General features: G+C 37.2%; 1 protein-coding gene across 4 annotated transcripts in view; it reads left to right on the top strand.

Moving 5' to 3' along the window:
- Nexmif (neurite extension and migration factor) overlaps positions 1-21546 on the top strand; it is a 145262-nt gene that overhangs the window by 4414 nt on the left and 119302 nt on the right. Inside the window, exon 2 of one of the 4 annotated variants that reach the window (XM_052734388.1) lies at positions 7736-7795. The exons of 2 other annotated variants lie outside the window; for them this stretch is intronic. The gene's annotated coding sequence lies outside the window, so the exon portion shown is untranslated. Of the gene's footprint in view, positions 1-7735; positions 7796-7845; positions 7884-21546 lie in introns of those variants that run through there. One more of the 4 variants, XM_052734389.1, reaches the window with a different exon arrangement.

The following is a 21546-nucleotide window of genomic DNA, read 5'->3' as shown; positions in this document are numbered from 1 at the left end:
TCCATCAAGAACAAGAATAAAGCCAGATGTGATATAATCCCTCACTCAAGAGGCAGAGGCAAGAAGATCCTGAGTTTGAGGCCAGCCTTGGAAACAGTGAGTTCAAGGCAATCTTGGGATATGTAGTGAGACTCCGTCTTGTTTTGTTTAAAGGAGGGTTTGCATAAAGCTCTGTGTTCAATCCTTAGCAACATCTAAACGGGACATGGTGGTGTAATCCAGTACTCAAGAAGAAAAGGTAGGAAGACAAGAAGTTTAAAATCATCCTCAAGTAGATAGCAGGTTTGAGACCAGCCAGGATACACAAGATCCTTTCCCACAGAAAGGGAGGGAGGGAGGGGTGAGAGAGGGAGGGAAGGGGAGCGACAGGGGCCTGAAGGAGGAGGAGGAGGTGGATGACAAGGAGATCCATTTCATTTGGATGAAGTTAAAGTATTTCCTCTGTGGGAGATTATCAGTAGGTTAACATACATTGTGGCATACTTGTTTCATTCTTAAAAAATTCTACGATTACTTGAAGTATAAGACACCTTTAAATTAAGAAAGTCTATTTCCTAATTTGAGATTATAGTTAATTTGCAAAGCTTGGTAGAATAATGAGCTTCAGAGCTACAATGGCTCTTTAACCTAGTTCATTCTACCTTTGTCAGCCAAGAGGTCTTTCTATAGAAGAGCCTCAGAAGGACTGATGCTTTTGTCCACAGAATTGGAATATTGGAATATTCAAAGATATCACTACAAAATGGAATTCCATGTTTGCACATACACATGCACTCAAAGAGGTACCATCTAAACACTGGAGAGTGCCTGTTCTTACTTTCATGAAAGCCTGGTAAGAGCTGGGACGGTAGAGAGGCTTAGAGGTTAAGAGCACTGACTGTTTTTCTAGAAGACCTAAGTTTGATTCCCAGCACTCACGTGGCAATTCACGACCATCTGTAACTCCAGTTCCAAGGCCTCCTAGGGCATGTACATAGTACACAGACATACATGTGAACAGAACACCACACCCATGAAGGAAAGTACTTCTTTAAACATTTTAAGAGATAACAAGCTTAAAGTTTTTGGAAAACCTTAGGGTTAGAAAGTACAACCTGACCACTATATTGATGAAGAAAAAAATGTAGCACTAAGGGAAGTATGAATAGGAGACAAGATGATCTTTTAAACTGTCTGCCTCCCAGTCCTTAGTATCTGGGATTTGCTTGTTTGCTCGGGGGCTAGAGTGAATGAAACTGTGGTTCCCAGTCTAAATATGACCTTCCTATCATGGAACAATATGTAAACAAGAAGAAAAAAGTGAAGCCAGTTACAAGTGCCTTTTGTTAATATTTTCAAGCTCCTATTACTTAGTTGAGCATTACCAGGTTCATTGTTAAACTCAGTCTACCTTCCATACATCAACTAATATCTAGAGCTTGAGAGATTAACCAGAACCAGGAAGAATGGAAGGGGGATTACCTAAAAAGCAAATTTGTAAGTTAATGTTTGTTTCAGTCAATGTATCAATAATTATCTTACCTTTCTTTCCTCTGCAGTAACCTAAATTGTGTGGTACTACAGCGTTTTCGCTGCCTCTTTTCCCAATATTTGCCATGGTTTTCCAGGTACTCCTGTGATATAGTAACCTAGAAGTCAGTCTCAATGACTTGTCTGAGCAGAAACTCACTTTCTCTTTAGCTATTAAGTAAATGAAGCACATTCAGAAGATATGTTGCGTTACTAAGTAGAGGGATAGAAAAGGGGACATCAGTATTTAACCCAGTGGTCCCTTACTGGGGCATGAACTGGCATGAAAATTTGATGGCCACAAAGTGTATGCTTTTCAGAGAACTGCATATTTATATACACATACACAATATGCATACATTTCAGGAAGTCCAATCATAAATTGTGAGTTAAAAGCCTCTGCATGACCAGTCAGTGGTGATGCACGCCTTTAATAAATCCCAGTACTCAGGAAACAAAGGCAGGTGGATCTCTGAGTTCAAGACCAGCCTGGTCTACAGAGCGAGTTCCGGGAGAGCCAGGGTTACACAGAGAAACCCTGTCATGAAAAACAAACAAGCAAACAACAAAAAAAAAGCCTCTGAACTGCCTCTTTCCCAGTTGTTAAAGAAATCCTCTTGTGTGCCTGTAATGGTCACAGTAGCTTGAAATGAAAGCCATGAAAAGGACTCTCAAAAAAACATGTTACTTTACTCATGGTTCATAGCTCTCAGCTACTGTTACAAATATTTTTCTGATTAAACTTCATAGGCATTTTTATTTTGAAAAAGAACTACTTAATACTTGCTTAAACATTACTATTCTTACCCTAAATAAGTTGCCTCATTTCAGCAAATCCTAGACTTGTTAATTCTAGGATTTTTAAAAATTCTGTTTCATATACATGTATGTAAAAACAATGGAAAAAAAGAAGCTATGAATGTGAAAGAGCGAGGAGAGGTATATGGGAGGGTTTGGAGGGAGGAAAGATTGGGGAGAAATGATATATTATAATCTCAAAAACAAAAAGAAAAAAGATGGAAACAAAATGTATGTTCAGCTCTCACCTCAACAACTTACATATTAATATATTATATTCCATAAAAGCTCCATCATGTTCATTTCCCCATATCCTTCTCTCTTTTGTGCTCTTCTGTCTGTATATTTTACTTAACCAAGAATAGAAAACTATTCTTGGTAGCAATTGTTAGGTGTGGTGATGGGGTCAGAGAGGGAATGACAGATACGTTCATGAGACCCTTGGGATTCATGGGCCTTTTGGAGTATTAGTCATTCTGGAGTGAGTTAAAAGATTTCATCCTGGAACTCTAATATCATATACTAAATGCAAATCTCTGTAAGCACTGCAAAAATAAGCATATGCCACATCTGTGCCTTGCAGTTGCGATGGTAATATGTAGAATTCCTATTCATGAATAAAAATGTTTATGGCATTTTGTCTTAGCAGTTTGGACTATATAGGGTGTGAGGGTTAATAAAATTTAATGCTTTGTGGCTCTATTAGTTATCATTTATAGTACAATTCATCAAATATTTTTTGAGCATCTATTATGTGATAAGCATTGGGATATTGGGGATAGAGAGACAAAAAGAATAAAATGAATTGTCCTATCATAGGAAATTAGGTGGTGACGTCTTTTACTAACCTTTTTTGTAGTTCAGTGCATTTTTCCACTGTCTCTGTATTATATGTCTTTTGAAAATAACTATCGTTATCTTAACATAGAAAATTCCTCAGCAAATATATCTCAAAATGGACTGAGACAAGATTCCCAGCTTCTGTGGCACAAATGTTTCTGTTTTTATACACTTTTTTTTGTTTAATAGGCCCCATTTAGTCAAGAGCAACGTGTTTCTTTTCCTTGCAGTTCTGAGGGAAGATGTTCTATCATTGATTTCATTGGTGATGTAGAGCAAATAGCATTCATCATTATATATTGATGATTGCCAGAGAGCACAATCCATACATGCTGGTGTATTGCAAATGTGATTGCATGTGAGTGTGAATGTGTGAGAAGGCCAGAGATGGACATCGAGTGTCTTCATCAATCATTCTCCACCTTGTTGTGATTCAAAATTAAATGTAAAATTAAATTTTAAAATTTTATTTTAAATTAAGTCTGAAATTAAATATCTTTCAAAACTTCATCCATACATAATGTGTTCTGATTACTCTCACCCCCCATCCTCTATTATTTGCCTCCCATCCTTGCTAAGGCCTCTCTACAAGTCCCTTTCCCACATTTATGTTCGTTTCGTCCACCTTATTTTTTGAGGAAAATCTCTCACTGAACCTGGAGCTTGTCAGTTCGCTAAGTGGGCTTGCCAGCAACTCCCTGGGATCCTTATGCCTTCTCTTCTCTCATGCTGGGATTGCTGTGCCTGATTTTTTATGTGGATGCTGGAGATACGAATTCAGGTCCTGAATGCTCCAATGCCCCAGTATCCCGGTTGTCTATCTTTGAGTGGGTTAGTTTTTAACTATTGGTGGATGCTTTGGTTTTCTACTGTGGCTACTATTTAAACAAAACTTACCCCAAATTTAGTGGTTTAAAACAATATAAATTATTATTCTGTAGTTGTGGATGTGAGTAGTATGAACTCTGTTTCACTAGGCTAAAGTCAAGGTATGAAAATAGCTGTGTTCCTTTTGGAGACCACAGGAGGAAACTCTATTTCCATCCATTTTATAGCACCTAGATACTACTTATATTTCATGTCATGTTGAAGACCTTCTTTATTCAAAACTTCCAGTGGACGATTGAGTCCCCACATCTCATCACTTCAGTCTGGTTTACATCTGCATCTCTGATTTTTACTCTTCTTCCTCCCCTTCCCACTTACAAATAACACTGCAATTGCATTGAGTTTGCCTCAATGGACAGTCTCCCCAACTCAGAGTTAGTTGATTTGCCACCTTAATTCTATCTACAATCTTAATTCCTCTGATACCATATAACCTAAAATATTCACAGGTTCTGGAAGCCGGGTGTGGACATTTTTGAAAGGCAATTGATCTGCCTATCACAATTAGTTTTTCTTTTTAAGTTTTATTTTGCAATAATGAACAGATTGACAGGAAGTTGACAGGACAGAGGGGCCTTATGTACTCCCCACCCAGTTCTCCCAATTGTTACATCTTGCACAATCATAGTATAATTTCAAGATCATAAATTTGACTTTGAAATAGTGACTATGTACAGTTCCATGCCATCATATCACACATGTATATTTGTATAACTACCAACACAATCAAGAAAAAATATTATTCCATCACAAACTACATCCATTGTAGTTTTTGTACGTTTACTCTATGCCACACCAAATGTCCATAATCAGTATTCTGTTTCCATATCTATAGTTTCCTTAGTCCAAGAATATTTCATGAATGGAGTCACAGAGTATATGAGCTTTTCAGGTTGGCTCTTTTCACACAGCATAATGCCCCAGCTCTACTGGAGATTTTGTTGTTGTTGTTTGTTTGTTTGTTTGTTTGTTTAAGAAAGGATCTCACTGTAGCCCTGGCTAGCCAGCACTCATTATGTAGATATCTACCTGCCTCTGCCTTTTGAGTTCTGGGATTAAAGGTGTGCATCACCAGGCCCAGCAATCCCATTTGTTTTGTATATGAAGAGTTTGTCCTTCCTTACTATTCAGCAGTTTTGTATAGTATGACTATCACAGTTTAGTTTTTCACGTGCTGAGAGACTTTACTTGTCTACACTTTAGTCTATCAATAAACAAAGCTGCTGTGAACAGGTTTTGAGAGAACACAATTTCATTTTTCCATGATAAATTTTTGTATATGATTACTGGTTTGTATGGTAAGTACATGTTTATTTTCTCAAACCAAAAACTAGTTTTGTGCTTTTAAAAATAAACTACCCTAAGTTGGGCATGGTAGGACATGCCTATAATCTCAACATTTGGGAGCCTGAGGTAGGAAGAGCTGAAGCTGGAGAACAACCTGAGTTACATAATAAATTCAAGTCCAGTTTGGGCTACATAGGGAGAAACTGGTTCAGAGAGAAAGGGGAGAGAGAGAGAGAGAGAGAGAGAGAGAGAGAGAGAGAGAGAGAGAGAGAGAGAGACAGAGAGAGAGACAGAGAGAGAGAGACAGAGAGAGAGACAGAGACAGAGAGAGACAGAGACAGAGAGACAGAGAGAGACAGAGAGAAAGAAGAGGAGGGAGGAGAGAGACAGAGAGACAGAAAGAGACACAGAGAGAGACACACATACAGAGAGTGGGGAGAGAGAGAGAGAGAGAGAGAGAGAGAGAGAGAGAGAGAGAGAGAGAGAAACTATTTTATACATTGCCTGCCTGTAACTTATTATAGCCTACTAAGATTGACATTTTGGCTGCTTTAGTAAATTATAGAAACCTTGCCTTTCTTAACTTACTTTACCCTTCCCTATTTATAACATAATGATTTTTAAATATTTCTTCTCTATGTATTTATAACTACATCGGCTAGTGTTAGAATTTTTTGCTTCAGCTGTACAACATAATTGAGGAAGGTTAGCCTTCCTCTTTCTGTTGTTCTTTCTTCCTGAGGTTCCAAGATCATGGCTTTTGCATTTTCCTTTCTGTTTAGAGAACTTCCTTTAACAATTCTTTCAGTGCAGGTATTCTAGCAAGAAATTCTAATTTTCTTCCATTTGAAAATTTCTTTATTGCTCTCTAATTCCCTAAAGTATATTTTCACTGGATCAAGGTTGACAGTTCTTTTATGAATGTGCATGAGAAATATGTCATCCCATTCTAGCTTCCATGGATTCTGACGAGAATCTGCTGTTATTCTAACTATTTTCCCTTATAGATAAGGTTCCATTTCTCTCTTTACTGCTTTCAAGATTTTTTTAAAAGAAGTTTGACCATGATGTGCCTTGGCATGGAGTTCTTAGAATTTACCTGCTTTGAAATACAGTTAGCTTCTTGAGCATGTGGGTTTATGTCTTTTGCAAATTTTAAGACTTTTTAAAAATAGCTATTGTTGCTTTAAATCCCTGACTCACCTCCTATCTGTCTTGGTTTCCTCTGATCATCAGAAACTTTATGCTTCAGTTCTGTCATTCCCAGAGACTCTGGACATTGACTCTAGCCTCCTCTTTTTTTTTCTTCACTCAAACTGACTAATTTCCATCATTCTATCAAGTCAACTGATTCTTTCCTCAGTACTCTCCAGTTTGTGTTATTGTATTTCTAAATACAATTTATTTTGTTTTTATTATATATTTCTAAAATTTCTACTGTTTTTCTGTATATGCTCTGTTTTTATACTTGATGTTTTCTTTTTGTTCCAAAAGCTTTTGTAAATGCTAACCGAACAATTTTTGTCACAGTAGTTTTAAAGTCTTTGGTAATTCCATTTATTTTTATTTTTTCTTTTCTTTATGTTGTTGTTGTTTTGTTTTGTTTTGTTTTCAATACATCCCGATTGCTGTTTCCCCTCCCTTCTCTCCTCCCAGATAATTCTCATATCTTAGCTATTTTGGTTTGAACATTGGTTTCATTCAGTTGGAGATCTTCTGTTTCTTAGTATGAGGGATGCTTTTCCTTATTTTATTGTTTTGGTTTGTTTTCTTTTTGAGGCAGAGTCTCACACTGTAGTCCAGGCTAGCTTGCAACTCATTATATAACTCAGACTGGCCCAGGACTCATGACAGTCCTCCTGTCTTGACCTTATGAGTGCTGAGATTACTGAGCCACGATAATTACTGAGCTTGATGAATGATTTATTGTTTTTATTTCTTTTTATTTTACATGCGTGCCTGAGTGTATATGCACCATGTGTATATTGGTGACCATGTAAGACAAGCAGCTTCCCCTTCACTCCAACTTCAGATTTTTTAAGTTGTAAAGTTGAAGCTTGCATAATGGTTAACAGTTTCTATTTTGAAGAACTGAGTCTCAGAAATGTTCAAGTGTGTTTCTCAGAGCCACACTATGCATCAGTCTGATCCACAGTGATGATTATAGGCCAGACCTTAGTATTTTCTCTTGGATTTCCCTATCGATGGTCTCTTTAAACAGGAGATAATGGAAAATCTTACTTTCAAATGCATGAAAACTGTCTTTATCCATTGTGTTTAATACTCTGCTCCACCTGACTCCCTTCCCAACCTACTGCTTCTCAATTATCAATAGAGCCTGTATATAAATTTCCCTTTGATGTTGCCCAGGATCTGTATGTTGTTTGACTGAAACTGTTTTCCTGATCTATAGTGTGGCTGGAGCAAGGTCATTGCTGCCCTGAAAGAGTACAGCCTGGATCCAGTACTTCAGGTACATCAGACAAGAGACGCTTGAGCTCCTGTGTGTGAAAAGGGGTCAGAATGGGAAGAAACATTCAAAACAACCATTATATTATAAGGTACCCTCAAAAAGCAAAAAAAATATATATATATATATTACTGAGTTATGAGCAAAAGGGCATGACAAAAGGGGCCATGGCTGGAAATCAGGAGACAGTGAGTTGATGAAGACAGATGGATTCAATGACTAATAAATATGCAACAAATGGGCCAAGATTATAGATAAACATGATATTTTTATGACGATGGTATTAACTTGGGAGAGGGGATTAAGGGGGTGGGATGAAAAGCTTCTCTTCATTAGGTTCAACTTCCATAATAACACAAAGTTTTTAAAAATATTATAAGCTAAGTTACTGTGAGGGAATAAATTCAGAAGACCATGTTCCCCACATGATTCCTGGAAACCAGTATGACTTTGATTCAGAAAAGAATGACAAAATAAATATCACTTTGGGGTGTGTAACTGATACCACGAAAGGGTAAGTGGTTGGAGGAGACAACCTCTGTCTGGAAAAAAATCAGTTAAACAGAAGAATTTTAAAATGATATTATAGTAGAGGGTGAAAACAGGAGCTTCCAGGATCCCTAATCTTGAAAGATACACATTTGTTCAACTTTTGGCTTACAGACTAGAACAGAAATTTGTTGAGTTACTTTGGTAACTTTGACGTATCAAGGCTCTAGGACCTCTGTCTTGTCTCAGTGACTGTGACTTTATTTTTCTTTCTCTTGTTATTTTTTCTCCTCTTTTCCTAGTTCTCTAGTTTAGTTTTAAGGTTAAGTTCATTTGTCACTTATCAAAATAAGCCTTGAAGGGTAAGGGTATAGCTCAGGAGTAGAAAGTATTCAAGGTCCTGTAAAGAAGAAACCCATTAACATGTCACAAATACTGAAGTGTACAGAAAAAAAACCAACACTTTTCTTTTAAATTTATGTATGATTTTTGTTTTGAGTAATCAAAAGTATTGCAAAACACTGAGAATGACGGATACGACAAACATACCTGGATATATCCTCAATTTGACAAACTTTAACATTTTGAATTTAGTTGCTTTTGATTTTTATCAGAAAGAGAAAATGAAATGTAGCAGACAAGTTAAATTCTATCCCCCAGCCCAGTCTTATTTGTAACAACAATAAATTTGGTGTATATTTTCTAATTTGTTTTTATACCTTTGCACATGTAGTTGTGGCCATAAATAATATATAGAACTGTTCAGTATTTTTAAATTTTATGTAAGCAAAATTCTAAAGTATCTGCCATTCTCTTTTTTTCCTGTTCAACAATTTATTTGAGGATTATTTTACTTTCTTAAATTCTCCATATCTTTTCTATATCTTAAAGTCAATAGTACATGTACATTATTTTTCATTATAAAAATATACAAATCGTGTTACACAAAAATTGGGAAATTCAACCAATTGATGTCTCAAGATCAGAGAGCTCAATACCCCACTATAAATTTCAACTGGTGACGATTCTATGAAGCTCAGTTAGCCCAGTGGGCCTTGCAATAAAATACTGAAGATCAAAATTAGAAGCGTCCTGAGGGATACATCCTTGCCAGTCTCTTAACACATTCATGAAGGAATAAACAGAAGCCAAGAGAAGGAAAAAGAACTTAACAAGAGCACACATCCAGTATTATATTTGAGCCCCTTGACTCTCTGTTTTGTACTTGAAACCTTCCCAAAACAAACAAAATGATAGAAAGAGACACCTAAAACTACAATTTTAATTATAAATGTTTCATTTTTTGATAAAATATAGGGAATATAGAACCATAGAAAAATAAAATATTTTATTTTTAATAAATATTTTAATATTTTAATACTAGTATTTTAGTATTTTGATGTTTTCGTTCCTTTTCCTATACAGTTTCTGTGTTCCTCTAATTGTTATTTTTTCCTAAATGGAAACAGGCTATACTTACTAATTAATATGTTTCCTAATGGAATAGATTTTTAATAGATTATAATGTCAGAATGCATTTTTCAGAAAGGTTTTTGTGCATTGAAATCTTTTCAACATTTGTTTTGGTTTTTCAAGACAGGGTTTCTTATACATATAAATGACTCTACAAGGACTCAGAATGTTGTGTGTGAGGCCATGAGTTTGAGAGGAAGTGAGGAGGTGGAGGGAGGGACTGGAGGGAGGAAATGAAGGGAAGAAATTATGTAATTCTATTTTTAATTTTAATTTTAGAAAGAAAAGTAGCAAGCACTCTCAATCCATTGAGCCATCACTCCAGCTCCCAGATACGGTTCTTTAAAAATTAACAATAACAAACCTTAGATTATTGAAGAATTCATTTAGGACAATTAGGTAGCCTTCTGAAGTGCTTGAGGTCTGACTACTGGACACCATACTAAATCCTTAGAGCTCTAAGCTCAAAATTTACATTACATGTCTTCCTCAACCATGTTCCACCTTATATATTGAGGTACGTTCTCTTGCTGAATCCAGAGCTCAAAATTTAGGCTAGTCTGGGTCATCTGTTTACTCCAGGGATTTCTTATCTCCACCTTCTGTGTACTGGGATTACAGAAAAGCCACCATGCTGGGATTATACACAGGCCATCCTACATACTTGACTTTTACATGAGTTCTGGGTGTTGAGACAATAGGATAACTTTGGGGAGTTAGTTCACTCCTTTCACCCTATGACGGTATGGAACTCAGGCTTGTCAGCAAGCACCTTTACCCAATAAACCATCTTGCCAGCCTTTATCCCAGGTCTTGGGTCTTGTAAAGCTGAATCTTAGCCCACTGAAACTCATCCATAGTTCTACTTTAATCAATTAAATTTGGTGCTGGTTTGCCCTTGCTGTCTTTATATTGGCCAAATGTCAACTCACAGCAGTTGTTATGAAGCCTTGCCAATTTCAATTTTTCAGTTCTCATCTCCACCCTTTTGTGCAGAGCTGAAAAGTCACTCGAGTCATGCTAGTTGCTAGTTACATTTTGACCCCAAATTTGTCCAAGGATAGTGTGTGTTTGGAAGGGGATGGTATTCAGTTACTACTATGAATCAGTGAGGACTCCAGGATTGGGAACATTCCAGTCTTATTTTACTTTTTAATCATTTATTTTTACTTTTTATTCATTCTTCTCTCATACATTACATCCACATTTCAGTTTTAAATAAGAATAAACAAACTCCTCTATAAAGAACCATCATTCCTATCAAAAGATTTTTCATTTTAAAATACCTATTTCTAAAATCGCATAGATACAGCCACCTATTTTTGAAAAAGATGTCAAAAATATACATCAGAAAAAAGACAAATGGTGCTGAGAAAACATGTTATCCACATGTAAAGAATGAAGCTAAATAAATATCTCTTATCCTGCACAAAAATCAATTCAAAATGGATAACACACCTTAATATTATACACGAAACTCTAAAACTTCTAGGTGGAAACATAGACAAAACACTTGATGATAAAGACTTCAATTAAAAGCACAGGAAATAATCAGCAGAGTGAAGAGACAGCCTACAGAAAAAAAGGAAATCTTTGCCAACTATTGTCTATCTCTCTCTCTTGGTTTTTTTTTTTTTTTTTTTTTATCAACTTGAGACAACCTAGACTCAGTTAAGAAAATGCGTCTATCAGATAGCCTGTAGTCAGTCTGTAGTAGATTTTTAAAATTACTGATGTGGAAAAGCCCAGCCCATTGTGGGTGGTGCCACCCCTGGGCATTATTTACTTTTCTGTTGCTGTGATAAAACACTATGACAAAGGCAGCTTATAAAAGGAAGAGTTTATTTGGGCTCATGGTTCCAGAGGGATAAGAGTCCATCACCATCATGGTAGGGAAACATGACAGCATGCAGCAGGCATAAAGGCTGGAGCAGCAAGCTAAGGGCTTACATTTTGAACCACAAGCATGAAGCAGAGAGCAAGCACTGGGAATAGTGTTAGACTTTGAAACCTCAAAGCCCACCCTCCAGGGTTATACTTCCTCCAGCAAGTCTACACCTCCCTAAACAGTACCACCAACTACATGAAAGACATTGGAAGGCATTCTCATTCAAACCATCACAGAAGATTCTTTAAAAAATATATTTAACTGCCATGTAATGCAGCTATACCACTACTGAATTTTGAGTCAGCATATCAATAAAAATGTAGATACTTGCTCATCCGTTTTCCCTGCTGTACTATACACTTAAATACATACACATGCTTCAGCACATGTGATAAATTTGGTACAATCATTGAACCAATAATTATAATCAGTTGATTTTGTTCTTTATTCATATTTATGTCAGGATTCCATTCAGTATACCACATTCCATTTAGTCATTGTATTTCCTTAGACTGTTTTTGAGTGTAACAATGTGGTGATTTGAAAGAAAATGGCCCCCAAAGGGAGTGGCACTATTAGGAGGTGTGGCTTTGTAGGAGGAAATGTGTCACTGTGGGGGTGAGGTTTGAGGTCTCCTTTGCTCAAGTCATGCTCAGTGTGACACACAGTTCACTTTCTGTTGCCTGCGGATCAAGATGTAAGACTCTCAGCTCTTTCTCCAGCACCATGTCTGCTTGTACGTCACCATGTCCACCATGATGATAATGGACTAAAACTCTGGAACTGTAAGCCAGCCACCCCAATTAAATATTTTTCCTTTATCAGAGTTGCCATGGTCATGGTGTCTCTTCACAGCAATTGAAACACGATGACAGATGTTGGTACCAGGGACTGGGGTATTGCTGGGATAGGCCTGACCATGCTTTTGTTTGAAGGAATATGGACCTTGGGACTGTGGATTAGAAAAGCCGTTGCATGCTTTAAGCGCTGTTTAGTGGACCATACTAGTAGGAGTGTGATTTGATGACCTGTGGGGGCTGGCTAATGAGGTTCAGAGGAGAATTTTAGTATGTGGCCTAGAAATCATTCTTGTGGTGTTTTGGTGAAGACAGTGGCTGCTTTTTGCCCTTGTCTGAAAAGTCTGCCTGAAGCTAAAGTGAAGAGTTTTGGAAAACAACCTTGTTTTGACTCTATCATGTGGTAATGAAAAGGAGCAAGCTGAGCAAGTGAAACTACAAAATGTGCAATTTGAGGAGAAAAGGGCACCAGGAAGTAGAATGAAGTTAAGTCTTGTGTTCAAGGAATAAACAGATTACAAAATGGAATGAAAGGAGCGGTGACCTGAGGGCAAGACCCCACCTAGCTAAGCTTCCAACTTGCGAAAAGGAATTAAAGAACAGCTTAGGTTCAGGTGTGGTGGTACATGTCTTTAATCTCAGCAGTCAGGAGACAGAGGCAGGCAGATATCTGAGATTGAGGCCAGGCTGGTATACAGATAGAGATTCTGGACAGCCAAGCTTAGGCAGTGAAGGAAAGCATTGAAAACAGAAAACTAGTGAAGATGTAATTCAATGAGGGGGTCATGTTCTAGCCCCAGAAAGCTGCAGAATTTGATAGCTTCAACCACATGGTTCTGGCTTTAGAGTAAAGGATATAAGGAAGGGGTTATGGAATCTCCCTTCTCAACTAAGGAAAGCCACTGAGGCCAGGCATGTATCAGAGGTGTCCCTGAATGGAGGCCTAGAGATGCCATTGTATGAAGCTGTGAAGTTGCAGGCTGGATTGCCTTGGAGAACTCAAGATGTTAGAGGTGGCAGAGTCGTGGGATATCTGCTGAGGAAAACTGCTAACAGTGAGTGTAACCAGCCCAAGAGAAAGAAGTGTGTTGCAGTCAACAAAGCTGAAAGTTGGAGATCTGAAGAGTGCTTTGATAGCAGACATGAAGATGCAGAGTTTGGAGTTTTCCCTGCTGGTTTTCAGTCTTTTGTTCAGTATTTCCTCACTATACCCTCTTCTGGAATGGTAATGTATATATTGTGCCATTGTGTGTTGAAAGTATGTGACCTGCTTTTTTATTTTGATTTTTTTAGGGGATTACAGTTAAGAGATTGCACAAATCTCAGAAAAACTTTGAACTTTAGACTTTTAAATAAGTTTGAGACTGTTATAGACTATGGGGACTTTTGAAATTGGACTGAATGCATTTTTTACATCGTATAGAGGTATAAGCCTTTGGGGGCCAGGGAGTGGAATGTGGTAGTTTGAAAGAAAATGGCCCCCAAAGGGAATGGCACTATTAGGAGGTATAGCTTTCTTGGAGTAGGTATGGCCTTGTAGGAGGAAGTGTGTCACTGTGGGGGTGGGATTTGGGGTCTTCTTTGCTCCACCTACGCTCAGTGTGACACACAGTTCACTTCCTGTTGCCCGAGAATCAAGATGTAGAACTCTCAACTTCTTCTCCAGCACCATGTCTGCCTGCATGCTGCCATGTCCTACAGCGATGATAATGGACTAAACCTCTGAAACTGTAAGCCACTCCATTAAATGTTTTCCTTTCGAAGAGTTGCCATGGTCATGGTGTCTCTTCACAGCACTAGGAACCCTGACTAAGACACACATTTCTCAGACTTTGTTTTTGATGCCTTTACAGTTTTCAATATTGCTGTTCAGGTATTCTGTAGAATATCCTTCTCTTGGGGTTTTCCTGGTGTTTTTCTCATGATTGGACTGGGGTCACATAGTTTGATGAATAACAGAGGTAATGTTTAATGAAACTTGCTGTCAACATAACACTTGATACTATGATCACCTGGCTGAGGTACTGCTTATCAGGCTTCTCCTGAGTAAAGTTGATCCTTCCCCCTTTTTATACTGTACTTTCTGAAGATTTTGATCGTCTACACCTTAAAGAATGGAGAGTTTTATACCGCCTCAATAGAATATCTACATGAATTAATTGGAATTCTTGTGCAGTGGAAATGTTTCTATTCTCATTTATTATTTATTTGTTTGTTCAATCATTGTTTATATCAATAGTAATTCATGCATATTTATTTCCAACTTTGGTGCTGTGGCCCAATACTACTTTATTACCTTGTATCTCAAATTATTCTAGCTTTGGTCTTTGGAAACATTTTCAGTTGAATCCTGTGTCCCTTTGAGATATATGTTTTTGGTATACAAGTTAAATTTTTTTCCTTTGAGCTTGGTTTTTGCTCTACTAACTTCTTCCATTAAAAGCAAAACAAAACAGAACAACATATCTCTTGCATTTGATAACCCACAAGATTTCTGAAAACATCTATCATTATACCTTCTCCAGTCCTGTCCAGACTGAACAATTCCCCGCCCATTCCATCAACATTGCTCCCATGACAGATTTATTGACTTCTTACTATCCTAGTTGCTTACTTCTAGAAACATTCCATTTTGTCATTTACTTGAATTACTACTTCCCTTTACTGTCCGTTTCCTACAAACAAGAAACCAAAGGTATTTTTTTTTCTAGAAACTCTGTATGGTGGTACCTAGTATCCAGACTATGTCAGTGAATATGTAAATGACTCTTTGGTAATCACCCTAAGAATTTGAGGGGAAATACGTTCTTATTTTGTGAAAGTTTATTATTTTTCAAAACTACTTCAAAATTCAGTCTTTTGACCTTCCTCACTTCTTCATGAAGTGGATAGCATAGGTTGTGGTATGGAAAACTAAGGGTCAAAGACAGTGCTTAATCCAAGTTGCTGTATGAATTGTGCAGAACTAGGTTCTCCTAACCTACTCCATTAACCTTTATATTTTGTTTAAACTTCAACTGTGTAGGCCTTCAGTTTTAATATTGCTTATAGGTTGAATATCACATGTGATATAACATATGTGGAAAAAACTCTGCAATGCAAGCATTAAAGAAATAAAACTCACTTTTGTATGATGGCAGATAGTTATTGGTTGGTCAAACCAGAGCCTAGAATGTGTGTTAGCTTTGGGAATAGAAATGTGAACAGAACAAAAATGAAGGTTTTCTTATTGTCCTTGCCTGCTGCGGATATTAAGCAGCTAGCTCTGTGTCTTTTTTTAAAAAAACTACTTATCAAATACTAATGGGAATGTGCTGAGGTGTGGCTAATCCCAAACAGTGTATAATCCCCAAATAATTTATATTGTAATATCCTGTCATACAGACACACCCCAGTGCCCCATCCCTGCTCTTCTATTTTAGAAGATTCAGAGACTGCACTGAGAGATTTGGCAAATGGGATCAACTTTTATTGCTGGGCTGTCTGTGTTCATTCACACACAGGGTAAGAAATTTGTAACTGTCTTGTCACATTTCCTTTATATGTGCGTTAGTGATCTGGGAACAAAAAAAAAAAATAGAAAATTTTTCTTCTTTACTACTTGGCCATTCCATCAATCTGAATATCAATTTGCACGAAGTATAAATTATGGTGTGTACAAAATATTTCAAATCACAGCTCCTTGGAATGAATGATTGTCATACCCAAAGAACATGAGACATTTAAAGTGTCTTGTGCAGAAAAGAAAAATAGCCATCTATCTGCGGTGCCACCTACTGGCCAGGATAAGATGGAGAAAGGAACAAATAGGAGGGGCTGAATTTCAAGTCCATACTAGGAGGAGGAAGAGGAAAGAGCTAGACTTTTCAACTTTAGTGACAAATTGTGGGAAGAAATAGGTGGATATGGACACTATCCCTACCTGGAGAGTTGAGGTTGTTGAGAATTGAGGGAACCTACTTATATTAAGTCTTAGCTTTAATGTATTATGGATCTCTAAGATAGATGATGACTGGAGAACTTGGGAAGTGTGATGATATAATTGAGTCTACTAAAGAGGAAGGGAAAATTGGACAGATTTTTAATTATCAGAACCTGTGAACACTGTTTCTTTGCCAGTGTGTCTCTTTTTACTAAAGAAAAACTAAGTCCTTTGAGAACATAAATATTTTACCCCCAAATGATTAGGTTTTGTAAATATGGTTATTGTAGTTTTTCCCTAAATCAGGGGTATCTAAGTTAATGGCAAAGCCAGATTCACTGTGAGTATAAATTCAAATGGGCCTGGCTGATCTTGTGTTTAGACAGCTTTACATAAATATAGGAGACTAGAATCTTTACAAAATGTCCAATGAATTCAAGATGAGACTTTGAGGAAAAGTTTCCACACCATTTATAGATGCTATCAGATTGTGTGTAGACATATGCTGAGTATTTAAAAATTATTCCAACTTGTCTGAATCTAGTTTTCATATCTGACTCTTGGATGAAATATTTTCCTATTCTCTCTTTGATTTCTTCATTCTGCCTCATGTGTGTTGAATGCATGAAGTTCAATATAATAGTTTTAATTTTAATAATTTTATTGACATGACTTGCTTAGCTGTGGCTTTACAGCCAGACATGTGGTAGTATATGCAAGTCTTCCTTCTTTAATCAGATGTACCTTTTTATGTCTCTAAAGTACATGAGGGTGAAAAACAAAATGCTTGGACTTTTAGTCTTCTATTTGCTTTGCAACATGAAGACTAAAAACTATGTACTTTATCTTCTTGAATGATGAAATAAAACACCTTCACTTTTTCTATTATCAGAAATCATCTACTTTTTTGGATTATTCAGACTCTTCTGTCTTCATTCTTCAACTGTTTAGTACCACTTCTAACAAAGCACATAGAATCCCCCTGATTCTACCAGAAGAGCAGTCATTGCTCTTAGGTGTGTGTTGGGGGGGGGGGGGGGACGCGGGAATTACAGGGGCTAAAAACTAATCAGTCCCATTTCTGGTATTTTCATTCTAAGTCAGCATCTTTATTTAAAAACAACTGTCTGGCTCTCTCTTCTTGCCTACCCTGTCTCTTATACATAGATATTCTCTCCTCTTTGTCCTTCCTTCCTCCCGTGCTAATACTGTGGATCGACTGACAGCTCAAAAATACTCTAATTCAGTCTCCGACATTCCATTGCCCCTGTGGTTTTAATTAGGTGTAAATTCTCCTATGCTTGCTTTGAAACATGCCTCAGGATCTTAGGGAGATGGCAGGCAGATGGGGTATTAATGCAGGGAGATGTTTCTCTCTTCATGGTGCCCATGCAACATTTATTGTCATTAAAATAGTGTCATTAAAATGAGGTGGCTGATGTTTGAAAATGAATGCAAAGTTGTTCATTGTTCTGTGGATCTAAGCTTTGAAGAAGAGGTTGAATTGGAGACAACACTTGAACCCTGCTTATGCAATATGTATCTATGTATCTATCACTTAATAGCAAACCCCTGATATGAGGACAAAGATTCTAAGACTATATTAGGGTTGGGGGATAAAGATACCTGTCTCTTCTGCTTTCCAAGCTGAGAGGAAAAAGTGGAAAAAATAACCAGAGTACCTAGTAGGAAAAATGTAGATATTTTCTGAGCCCTGTGTAAGATTCTTGGTTAATTCCTTTGAGCCCCACCAAGTCCTGGAAGCCCTATAACACATTTTTCTTTCCTAATCAGGTTTTCCTCTGGTGCCCAGGTTAAAGAGAAATTGATTCCTTTATAGCTGGTGTTTAGCTTTTGTCCTTCTGCATTCCAGCTTTGAATTGAGAAACACTCTTTTAGTCTATAGGACTGCCCACTGCTGTTTAGGCTTAAGCATTAAACAATCTTACAGATCTAATTAGTATTTATGGCCTGTGGCCAAGTCAACTAATTTTGCTTTGTAGAATTTCTAAGAGGGAAAAAATCATACTTGGTGAAACTTCCTTCGAAATATTTCCTTGCAAATGGAAGTGTTGCTGACCCAGTGGAAATATTTTGTAGTGGCCTAGATTGGGAACGACCCCCACAAACATTCTTTTCTGTACTGTGTTCTTTATTACTTCACACTAGGTTAAGCTGTGAAGAAATGAGGATGATAGTGGCCATATTTTGAAAAGTAGAATAGATTGAATCAACTGTCTAGAGAACACAGCTTGATTAATTCAAAACTGAAGGCCTTGCCTCCCCAGTCTCATGCTCCACAGCAGTAATTTCTTCTTGGCTAGAGGCCTAAGCATCTGTGTCCAAATCTCATACGCTTTCCTGGATGGATTCATCAAGTCAAACCTTGAGTTGCTTAGAGTTTTTTTCACCCTTCCCTAATTTCAGTTAAACTTAAAAATGAGAGCCATTAAATAGCAAAACAAACAAATACAACGATAATAACAGAACATTTTGTCCTGGCCCTCAGAGGTCAATTTAATGTGATTAGCAGCATAAAACTTCACAAAGGCTTTCGCTGGAGGATTACCAGAAACAGCATCATTCAGTTTGTTGCCATGCACTGCTATTCTTTCACTTTGGCATTATTTATTGATTGAAGCAGGAGCACAGTATTTGTACCTATTAAACCTTTTAGTTTCCTTTGAGCTTTTCCCGAGTAAAATGGAATGGCAACCATTATTGTTGAACTGTTCTCAAGGCTAAAAACCTCCTGGATATTGTTTACAAGCATGGTTACAAAGGCAAGGACTGAGGCAGAATTGCTCTGCCTGATTTGATTCATATCAAAGGTAATGCTGTGTGCATGTGTGCGTGTGTGCTCCTTTCACACAGGATCAGTGAGAGAATACAGCAAGAGTTTTAAGGAACAGGGGCTAGAAGGAAAACTTTCAATGAATTAAAACTGCATCCTGAGAAGATTCTGAAATTTAATTAGAAAATGGTTGTGTTTTTTCCTCTTACCTCCTCCTCTCTCTCCTTTCCTCCATCCTTCCCTTTCCAACAGCACCAAAGTGAAATGAGACTGTCGGATTGAAGCTACACACCCACTGTAGGTCTGCTTTGAGAAAGGGATTTTTTTCTCCCCGTATTTAGTTGGTAGCAGCAGGAGCAGCATATCTAATGATGAATATAGTGGCCGTGTGGCATCTTGCCAGTGCTCATTCCCATCTCTTCTGTGCTACTCTCTGGTTGGGTAAACAGGGTCAAAGCTCTAAATGATTGGTGTGTCCACTTTTCTTAGTGTATCTTGTGGTTTCCAGTGTGTGCATTCAGTGTTCAATCACTAACCCTCTGCTATATGGCCTGAAAGAGCTGGAGCTTTGATTTCTGAGTGTAGGAATGCTTGAGTGTGACTGTGTACAGTGGATTTACCCTTGTGGCCACAGGGTCTGTTGGGAAATTTTGGAAAAGGAATTGAGCATATTTTTAACCTAAGGAACAATAATGTATTTGAAAACATATACATAATTCAAATAATGTATTTTAAAGTATAATTTCATGGTTTAAAATTGGAAATTTTTGTCTTCAGAGTGCCTGTACCAAAATCCCTTAATAATTTTTCAAGTCAGTTGCCAATTGACAAATTATCTAAACCAGAGCTTTGGCATTTTCAGTCTTTCCTGGCTCCTGTTTTCTTCTAGTATGTGCTTGATTCTAAAAATTAAATCGTACCTATTAATAATGGTAGATGGGCATTTGGCTTTAATACTTTCCATAAAATCCTTCCTTCTGTGCACTACATTAGGTATAAGTTCACCACATGTGATGTATACCTCTCCAGCTGGTGATGAGAGACATAATAGGTCTAGGATCAAAATCCCAAAATAAAATTGAGGTCATTTGATATGCACCCAAGGTGGGAGAAGAGTAAGAATGTGAATGAGGATAGTGAGCTGTCAAGAGGAATTAAGTGCCTGCTTAGGGTGGGAGGAGGTAGGTATTGAGTAGGAAAAACCTAGAACAGCGATTCTCACCCTTCCTAATGCTATGACTCTTTAATACAGTTCCTTACGTTGTAGTGATCCCAATCATAGAATTATTTTTGCTGTTATTTTATAACTGTAATTTTGCTACTGTTATGAATCATAATGTAAATATATGATATGCAGGATATCTGATATATCCCAAAGGAGTCATGACCCACAGGTTGAGAATCACTGATCTAGAAAGAGCCAACAGGAAAGAAAATTAAAACGAACTGAAAAGCACTGTGTACTTAGTTATGGCCATCACCAAATACACTTGCTGCTTCTTGTTTCTTATCTCTGAGATGTATGTGATGTATACCTCAATGCACAGAAGTTCTAGACAAGGTCATTCTTTTCATTCATTACTTTAATGAAATTGTATCACTTTCATGGGCTTTATTGGCTCTTTCTTGTTCATATCCTTTCAAACTCAAAACTAGATGTACCATTTTAGAAAACAAAATTGAGACATTCTCTTGGAAGATGAATTTACCATTCAGTCACATACACACCTAGCAGATGCCTTAAAGACTCATATTCTTTATGGTCCTTTGTGATCCTGAGTGTTAATTTGAGGGTTTTTTTCCTTTTCTGTTGAGCAGGATCTTATATTTGTAACTCTCACAGCCTAAAACTGGCCAAGTGGACTAAGATAAACTTGAACTTGCACTCTTCCTGCTGCAGCCTCCTGAGTGTGAGAGTGAAAGTGCATACCACCATGCCTTAATTTTAAAATAAGTAAATATATTTATTTGTCTAGATACATCTAGGAATAATTAAATACACAAAATAAAATAATGTCTTTGTTACAGGTCTTGAAATAGTCATTCTGGTATGCGTATTGTGACTGATACGTTCCTCAAATCAATTTGCTGAAAGCATCTTTAGTAACATTTTGAGAATATATGTTTCAAGGTGTGTGGATTGGGAATCATTATCATTGCAATTTATAGACCCTGGATGTTTTAGGACACATAATATTTTATTTGTAATTATGGTTCCTATGCTCATTTGCCCTTTGCCTCTTCTGTACTCAAACAAAAGAAAACTTTTTTATCCCTAATGTCAGAACTTGGCTTCCTTCCATCTCACTGGTTTTCATTTTCAAAGCCCAACAATTTGCTTTCATATCCCATTCCTTTCTTTGCTACCTTTATTCTTCAACCCTGCAAATT

The sequence above is a fragment of the Peromyscus californicus genome, unplaced genomic scaffold (genome assembly GCF_007827085.1).
Source record: "Peromyscus californicus insignis strain IS unplaced genomic scaffold, ASM782708v3 Scaffold_10__1_contigs__length_136768540, whole genome shotgun sequence".
In the NCBI taxonomy this organism is placed as follows: domain Eukaryota; kingdom Metazoa; phylum Chordata; class Mammalia; order Rodentia; family Cricetidae; genus Peromyscus; species Peromyscus californicus.
This window is presented reverse-complemented; position numbering and strand designations above follow the sequence as displayed.